This window comes from Pseudorca crassidens, chromosome 18 (genome assembly GCF_039906515.1).
Source record: "Pseudorca crassidens isolate mPseCra1 chromosome 18, mPseCra1.hap1, whole genome shotgun sequence".
In the NCBI taxonomy this organism is placed as follows: domain Eukaryota; kingdom Metazoa; phylum Chordata; class Mammalia; order Artiodactyla; family Delphinidae; genus Pseudorca; species Pseudorca crassidens.
This window is the reverse complement of record NC_090313.1, coordinates 9,084,719-9,093,279: the sequence shown is the minus strand read 5'-3', so window position 1 is coordinate 9,093,279 and position 8,561 is coordinate 9,084,719.

Genomic DNA, 8,561 nt, shown 5'->3' with positions numbered 1-8,561 from the left:
GCCAATTGAGCCAAAAGCCTCAGCCCCTGGGGTCCCTGACGATGGCCTCTTCATCTTGGATTAAGCTGCTGGGAAAACCTTGAGTCCCGTCCACAAAGGGTGACAGTGACTCACGCTCACTGCTGGTGCAGCCCCCTGTCCCAGGAGCGCTCTTCCTCAGCTGCCTTCCCCTCATGGGTGGGCTGCCATCAGCTCTGCCTGACTGCTTGCTAGATCCTGGAGATCCTCTGTCTCTCCCAACACCCTTCTCACTCCCACAGCTAAGTGATTAGCTAGCTCGTTCCCGTCAGGGCTCCCTTCCCACTCCTAGGCGTGGAGTGACTTGACCCTGCCCTGCTGGCTGGCTCCAAGCATCTCCTGATCTCTGACCCACTTCTTGGCTCACGTGCCAGCCAGCCAAGGGCGCATGAGCTGAACGCGCCCCCTGCCGCTGCACCTTGGCACCTGCTGTGCTGGCTCTTCTCCAGCCAAGCTGGGGGGCGGTGAGGGGCAGCCTGGTGCAGAGCTGCAGAATCATGCACTTGACACATACATACCCAGGGTCCGTCAGCTTTCCAAGCAGCTGCCCTACTCTGACCTCCAGCATCACCCGAGAGTCTGAAAGCTAGCCCAGGCCCTGCCCGCAAACAGCCTCTTTTACTTCACTGGGTCTGGTCTGGAAAGGGAAATTGGGGTCCTGTCGGGTGGGGTGAAGGATTAGGATTTTTCCCGGGAGGGGCTTCATGTTCTGGCCGTGCCTGGAGGTGCCAGGTGAAAGCCTACTGAGCCTCTGGTCCGCAGGAGAGAAAGTGAAGGGAGAGAGAGAGGGTAGGATCAGAACAAAGCTCTGCTCAAATTTCAGATGACTTGCTAAGGAGATTTGAGGCTCCCAGGGGCAGAATGCTTTGCATATAGACAACTTGCAAATGAGCAGTCTGTTTGACTAGACAGAGTGCTACAGTTCTGGTTAAAACAAATGTGCCAATGCATTTCTAATTTTCACATTGTTTTTGCATAAATTTGCACATTAAGGCTCGAGAGGCCTTCTATTCAAGTATCGGAGAGATTCACAATTAATTAATACCCTGAACTTCAGCTGCATTCAAATTCAGGCATCAGACCAGGATGAATAGGAAAGATCTAAATATGAAAAAAAAAAATCATTTGCTTTCATTACGACACAGAATCGGGGAACAGATGCACACCTGAGTGGGCCGTCAGGAGGCTGGGGCTTGATTTCCACTGTCATCTTTTTCAATCTTTTCTGCTCAGTTTCTTCATGCCCTGGGCTCAGCTATAGGCAGTCTTCAAGAAACCAGCAGCAGATTTCTGTTCCTAGCTCCCTGGGTGGAGAAACCAAGGGCTGTGAGTCAACTCGACAGCTCAGGCTTCCCTCTGGTTCTGGTGTATCGCTCTGGAGAAATGAGGATTTAATAGCTTTTCAAGGTGTTTGCTCTGAAGTTCATATGATAAAAGATGAGCTTTCAATTTTCTATTGTGTTTCATCAGGGATGGCTCTCTTCAGACCAACAGTCTTTTGGGACTTGAGAGATTCCGGAGAACTGTTCTCTCTGACTGAAATGACCTTCCTCTCTCCTTTCTCCCATCCTTTTGTGGAACCTGCAAGTCCACAATTAGAGTTGTTATTTGGAGTCTCCAAGGACCCTCTTTGAGGCAAAAATACCCTGGGGAGAATAGCCTATGAATGACTAGCTGTCCACGCATCTGAGTTGCATTAAAGGAAAAAAACAGCAAAGTATTGGTGAGAGGAAGTAGTATGAAGGGTTTAAAATTTACTGAATGTGAAAAGCACTGGACTTGGAATCAGAAGATCTGAGTTCTAGGTCTTCTTCTGTGGGAAACACTGGGCCAACTTTTAAGGCTTTTATGAATGGACGTGAAACCTTATTAAAAGTCTGGAGGAGGTGCAACCATTTTCAAAAACGATTAAAGCTAAATTATACACATGGGCTCTGACCCAGTCATTCCAGTCCCAGGTAAGGACCTAAACAGATGCATAAATTGAGTTCCTTGAAAGACATGGACTAGAATGTTCATGGTAGCCCTATTCATAATAGCTCCAAACTGGAAACTATTCAAAAGTCCATCAGGAGTAGAATGGGTACATAAATTGTGATCTGTTCACACAGTGTAATTTTATACATCAATTAGGATGGATGATCTACCGTGACAAGGTTAATGTTGAGTGAAAGAGACCAGACTCACAAGAGCCCATACAAAAACAGGCAGCGCTAATCTATGGTGTTAGAGGTCGGGATGGTATTACCCTTGGATGCAGGAGAAAAGAGACTGAAGAGGTCAGAAGTATGCCATACTTCAATAGGAAGTTAAAAATAACAATGCTTCTATCCTGGTAGGAACAGCCTGGGAGGAGATATACGTCCTGTCCTAGGGAAGTCAAGTGACAGAAGATAACACTAGACTTGAGATGATTTCGTGTGAGAATAAAGCAGGGGGTAGAAGTGGGGGGTTTGGGGAGGATCAAGATTAGGAGGGAGGTAGGGAGATGGATGTTTTGCTCTTACCATTTAGCAAGGATTGGTTCTATTAACCATCCTCTGGTTACTAACTAACTAACTATGGCTTAGTAACTTTGTGGTGGTCAATTAAACATTTTCTAAATGTCTAAAAACATGAATCTCTGTGAATCTTTAATAAAGTACTTTTGGGTTAATTCTAGATAAACCTCCAAGCAAATTCTCTTTATAGAAGGCAATGCTTCTGTCCTTTTTGCTTCCTCAGTGACCCATAATATTAAAAAAAATTATTTTATTGAAGTTTAGTTGATTTACAATGTTGTGTTAGTTTTCGGTGTACAGCACAGTGATTCATTTATACACATATACATATATATTTTTTTCAGATTCTTTTTTGTTATAGGTTATTGCAAAATATTGAGTAGAGTTCCCTGTGCTATACAGTGAGTCCTTGTTTGTTATCTATTTTATATATAGTAGTGCGTGTATGTGTTAACCCCAAACTCCTAATTTATCCCTCCCCCACCCCCTTTCCCCTTTGGTAACCATAAGTTTGTTTTCTGGGTCATGTCCTCTCTTATTAGGAGGATGACCATCGCTATTTCTTGGGTATGCTTTTTAGTTTTTAATGGTTCAAACCTGCAAACATTTTTATACAAATACAGCTAATCACACACTGCAACTCACACAATGATTTCAAAGTGGTACTAAACTTGAAAGTTGACACTATCTTTAAAAAAAATGGAGAACTTGTGTTCCTACCTAGGCCGGATTCTCTGAGAATCTTCAACCATGTGATCACATCATCAAGAGCTGGTGGAAACGTAGATGCGTAATTTCAAGGAATGGTTTCATAATCTCAGCTCTTCAATCATTTACTCTCTGTAAATTTGTATACCATCAATAGATTAAGTGAAATTTGGCTGCTTAGAGAAGGTCACCAGGGTCTTAAATTATTCAGTTATCATCTGTCAAGTTTGGAACAGTAAGATCATGACATTGTAACATAGAATAATAGTCTATCTCCTTGTAAGGAAGGTATTATCACCCCCAATTTACAGATGAAGTAACTGAGGCTCAGAGGAAGTAAGCCTTCCTTATGCTCACATCACACAAGCAGATGTGGAAGACCTGGGAGTATCAGCTCCTTTTTTTTTTTTTTTTAATCTTTATTGGAGTATAATTGCTTTACAATACTGTGTTAGTTTCTGTTGTACACCAAAGTGAATCAGCCATATGCACACACATGTCCCCATATTCCCTCCCTCTTGAGCCTCCCTCCCACCCTCCTTATCCCACCACTCTAGGTCATCGCAAAGCACCGAGCTGATCTCCCTGTGCTATACCCTGTGCTATGCTGCTTTCCACTAGCTAACTATTTTACATTTGGTAATGTATATATGTCAATGCTACTCTCACTTCGCCCCAACTTCCCCCTCCCACCCCGTGTCCTCAAGTCCATTCTCTATGTCTACATCTTTATTCCTGCCCTGCAACTAGGTTCATCAGTACCATTTTTTGTTTTTTTTTAGATTCCACATATATGTGTTAGAATACGGTGTTTGTTTTTATGTTTCTGACTTACTTCACTCTGTATGACAGACTCTAGGTCCATCCACCTCACTACAAATAACTCAACTTCATTTCTTTTTATGGCTGAGTAATATTCCATTGTATATATGTTTCACATCTGTCAATGGACATTTAGGTTGTTTCCATGTCCTGGCTATTGTAATAGTGCTGCAGTGAACATAGTGGTACATGTCTCCTTTTGAATCATGGTTTTCTCAGGGTATATGCCCAGGAGTGGGATTGCTGGGTCATATGGTAGCTCTACTTTTAGTTTTTTAAGGAACCTCCATACTGTTTTCCATAATGCTTGTATCAATTTACATTCCCACCAAAGGTGCAGGAGGGTTCCCTTTTCACCACACCCTTTCCAGCATTTATTGTTTCCAGAGTTTTTTGATAATGGCCATTGTGACTGGTGTGAGGTGATACCTCACTGTAGTTTTTTTATTTTTTTATTTTTGAGGTATGCGGGCCTCTCACTGTCGTGGCCTCTCCCGTTGCGGAGCACAGGCTCCGGACGCGCAGGTTCAGTGGCCATGGCTCACGGGCCCAGCCGCTCCACGGCATGTGGGATCCTCCCAGACCGGGGCACGAACCCATGTCCCCTGCATTGGCAGGCGGACTCTCAACCACTGCGCCACCAGGGAAGCCCCCTCACTGTAGTTTTGATTTGCATTTCTCTAATAATTAGTGATGCTGAGCATCTTTTCGTGTGCCTCTTGGCCATCTGTATGTCTTCCTTGGTGAAATGTCTATTTAGGTCTTCTGCCCATTTTTTAATTAGATTGTTTGTTTTTTTGATATTGAGCTCCATGTGCTGTTTGTATATTTTGGAGATTAATCCTTTGTCTGTTGTTTCATTTGCAAATATTTTCTCCCATTCTGAGTGTTGTCTTTTTGTCCTATTTACGGTTTCCTTTGCTGCGCAAAAGCTTTTAAGTTTAATTAAGTCCCATTTGTTTATTTTAGTTTTTATTTGCATTACTCTAGGAGGTGGGTCAAAAAAAATCTTGCTGTAGTTTATGTCAAAGAATGTTTTTCCTATGTTTTCCTCTGAGAGTTTTATAGTGTCTGGTCTTACATTTAGGTCTTTAAGCCATTTGGAGTTTATTTTTGTGTATGGTGTTAGGGATGTTCTAATTTCATTCTTTTACGTGTAGCTGTCCAGTTTTCCTGGAACCACTTATTGAAGAGGCTGTCCTTTCTCCATTGTATGTTCTTGCCTCCCTTGTCATAAATTAGGTGACCATAGGTGCATGGGTTTACCTCTGGGCTTTCTATCCTGTTCCATCGATCTATATTTCTGTTTTTGTGCAAGTACCATACTGTCTTGATTACTATAGCTTTGTGGTATAGTTTGAAGGCTGGGAGCCTGATTCCTCCAACTCCATTTTTCTTTCTCAAGATTGCTCTGGCCATTCGGGGTCTTTTGTGTTTCCATACGAATTGTAAAATTTTTGTTGTAATTCTGTGAAGAACGGCATTGGTAGTTTGATAGGGTTTGCGTTGAATCTGTAGATTGCTTTGGATAGTATAGTCATTTTTACAATATTGATTCTTCCAATCCAAGAACATGGTATATTTCTCCATCTGCTTATGTTATCTTACATTTCTTTCATCAGTGTTTTATAGTTTTCTGAGTACAAGTCTTTCGCTCCTTAGGCAGGTTTATTCCTAGGTATTTTATTCTTTTTGTTGTGATGGTAAATGGGATTGTTTCCTTAATTTCTCTTTATGGTTTTTTGTTGTTGGTGTATAGGAATGCCAGAGACTTCTGTGCATTAATTTTGTATCCTGAAACCTTACCAAATTCATTGATTAGTTCTAGTAGTTTTCTGGTGGCATCTTTAGGATTTTCTATGTATAGCAACATGTCATCTGCAAACAGTGACAGTTCTACTTCTTCTCTTCCAATTTGTATTCCTTTTATTTCTTTTTCTTCTCTGCTTGCCATAGCTTGGACTTCCAAAACTGTGTTGAATAATAGTGGCAAAATTGGACATCCTTGGCTTGTTCCTGATCTTAGAGGAAATGCTTTCAGTTTTTCACCATTGAGAATGATGTTTGCTGTGGTTTTGTCGTATATGGCCTTTATTATGTTGAGGTAGGTTCCCTCTATGCCCATTTTCTGGAGAGTTTTTATCATAAATGGGTGTTGAATTTTGTCAAAAGCTTTTTCTGCATCTATTGAGATGATCTTATGTTTTTTATTCCTTAATTTGTTAATGTGGTGTATCACATTGATTGATTTGCATATACTGAAGAATCCTTGCATCCCTGGGATAAATACCACTTGATCATGGTGCATGATCCTTTTAATGTGTTGCTGGATTCTGTTTGCTAGTATTTTGTTCAGGAGTTTTGCATCTATGTTCATCAGAGATATTGGTCTCTAATTTTCTTTTTCTGTGATATCTTTTTCTGGTTTTGGTATCAGGGTGATGGTGGCTTCGTAGAATGAATTTGAGAGTGTTTCTCCCTCTGCAATTTTTGGGAAGAATTTGAGAAGGATCAGTGTTAGCTCTTCTCTAAATGTTTGATAGAATTCACTTGTGAAGTCATCTGGTCCTGGACTTTTGTTTGTGGGAAGATTTGTAATTATGGTTTCAATTTCATTACTTGTGATAGGTCTGTTTATATTTTCTAATTATTCCTGGTTCAGTCTTTGAAAATTGTACCTTTCCAGGAATTTGTCCATTTCTTCATGGTTGTCCAATTTATTGGCATATAGTTATTTGTAGTAGTCTCTTATAATCCTCTGTATTTCTGTGGTGTCAGTTGTGATTTCTCCTTTTTCATTTCTAATTTTATTGATTTACATCCTCTTCCTTTTTTTCTTGATGAGTCTGGCTAAGGGTTTATCAATTTATTTTATCTTCTCAAAGAAGCAGCTTTTAGTTTTATTGATCTTTGCTATTGTTTTCTTTGTTTCTGTTTCATTTATTTCTGCTCTGATTTTTATGATTTCTTTCCCTCTACTGACTTTGGGTTTTCTTTGTTCTTCTTTCTCTAGTTATTTTAAGTGTAGGGTTAGATTGTTTATTTGAGATTTTTCTTGTTTCTTGAGGTGAGATTGAATTGCTGTAAATTTTCCTCTTGGAACTGCTTTTGCTGTGTTCCATAGGTTTTGAGTCATCATGTTTTCATTTTCATTTGTTTCTATGTATTTTTTATAATTTCTTCTTTGATTTCTTTAATCTCTTGGTTATTTACTAGCACACTGTTTAGCTTCCATGTATTTGTGTTTTTTACATTTTTTTCCCTGTAATTGATTTCCAATCTCAGAGTATTGTGGTTAGAAAAGATGTTTGATATGATTTCAATTTTCTTAAATTTTCCAAGGCTTGATTTGTGACCCAGGATGTGATCTATCCTGGAGAATGTTCTGTGTGCACTTGAGAAGAAAGTGTATTCTGCCACTTTTGGATGGAATGTTCTATAAATGTCAACGAAACCTATCTCGTCTATTGTATCATTTAAAGCATGTGTTTCCTTATTTATTTTGTTTGGATGATCTGTCCATTGGTATAAGTGGCGTGTCCCCTAGTATCATTGTGATACTGTTGATTTCTCCTTTCATGGTTGTTAACATTTGCCTTATGTATTGAGGTGCTCTTATGTTGGGTGCAAAAATATACATAATTGTTATATCTTCTTCTTGGGTTGATCCCTTGATTATCAAGTAGTGTCCTTCTTTATCTCTTGTAACAGTCTTTATTTTAAAGTCTATTTTATTGGATACGAGTATTGCTACTCCAGCTTCCTTGTGATTTCCGTTTGCATGGAATATCTTTTTCCATCCTTTCATCTTCAATCTGTACGTGTCCCTAGGTCTGAAGTGGGTCTCTTGTAGACAGCATATATATGGGTCTTGTTTTTGTATCCATTCAGCCAGTCAGTGTCTTTTGGTTGGGGCATGTAATATATTTATTTATTTTTATCTTTTTGTTTGTTTTTAACATCTTTATTGGAGTATAATTGCTTTATAATGGTGTGTTAGTTTCTGCTTTATAACAAAGTGAATCAGTTATACATATACATATGTCCCCATATCTCTTCCCTCTTGCGTATCCCTCCCTCCCACTCTCCCTATCCCACCCCTCTAGGTAGTCACAAAGCACCAAGCTGATCTCCCCATGCTATGTGGCTGCTTCCCACTAGCTATCTATTTCACGTTTGGTAGTGTATATATGTCCATGCCACTCTCTCACTTTGTCCCAGCTTACCCTTCCCCCTCCCCATATCCTCAAGTCCATTCTCTAGTAGGTCTGCGTCTTTATTGCCATCTTGCCCCTAGGTTCTTCATGACCATTTTTTTGTTTGTTTGTTTTTTAGATTCCGTATATATGTGTTAGCATACAGTATTTGTTTTTCTCTCTCTGACTTACTTCCCTCTGTATGACAGTCTCTAGGTCCATCCACCTCACTACAAATAACTCAATTTCGTTTCTTTTAATGGCTGAGTAATATTCCATTGTATATATGTGCCACATCTTCTTTATCCATTCTTCT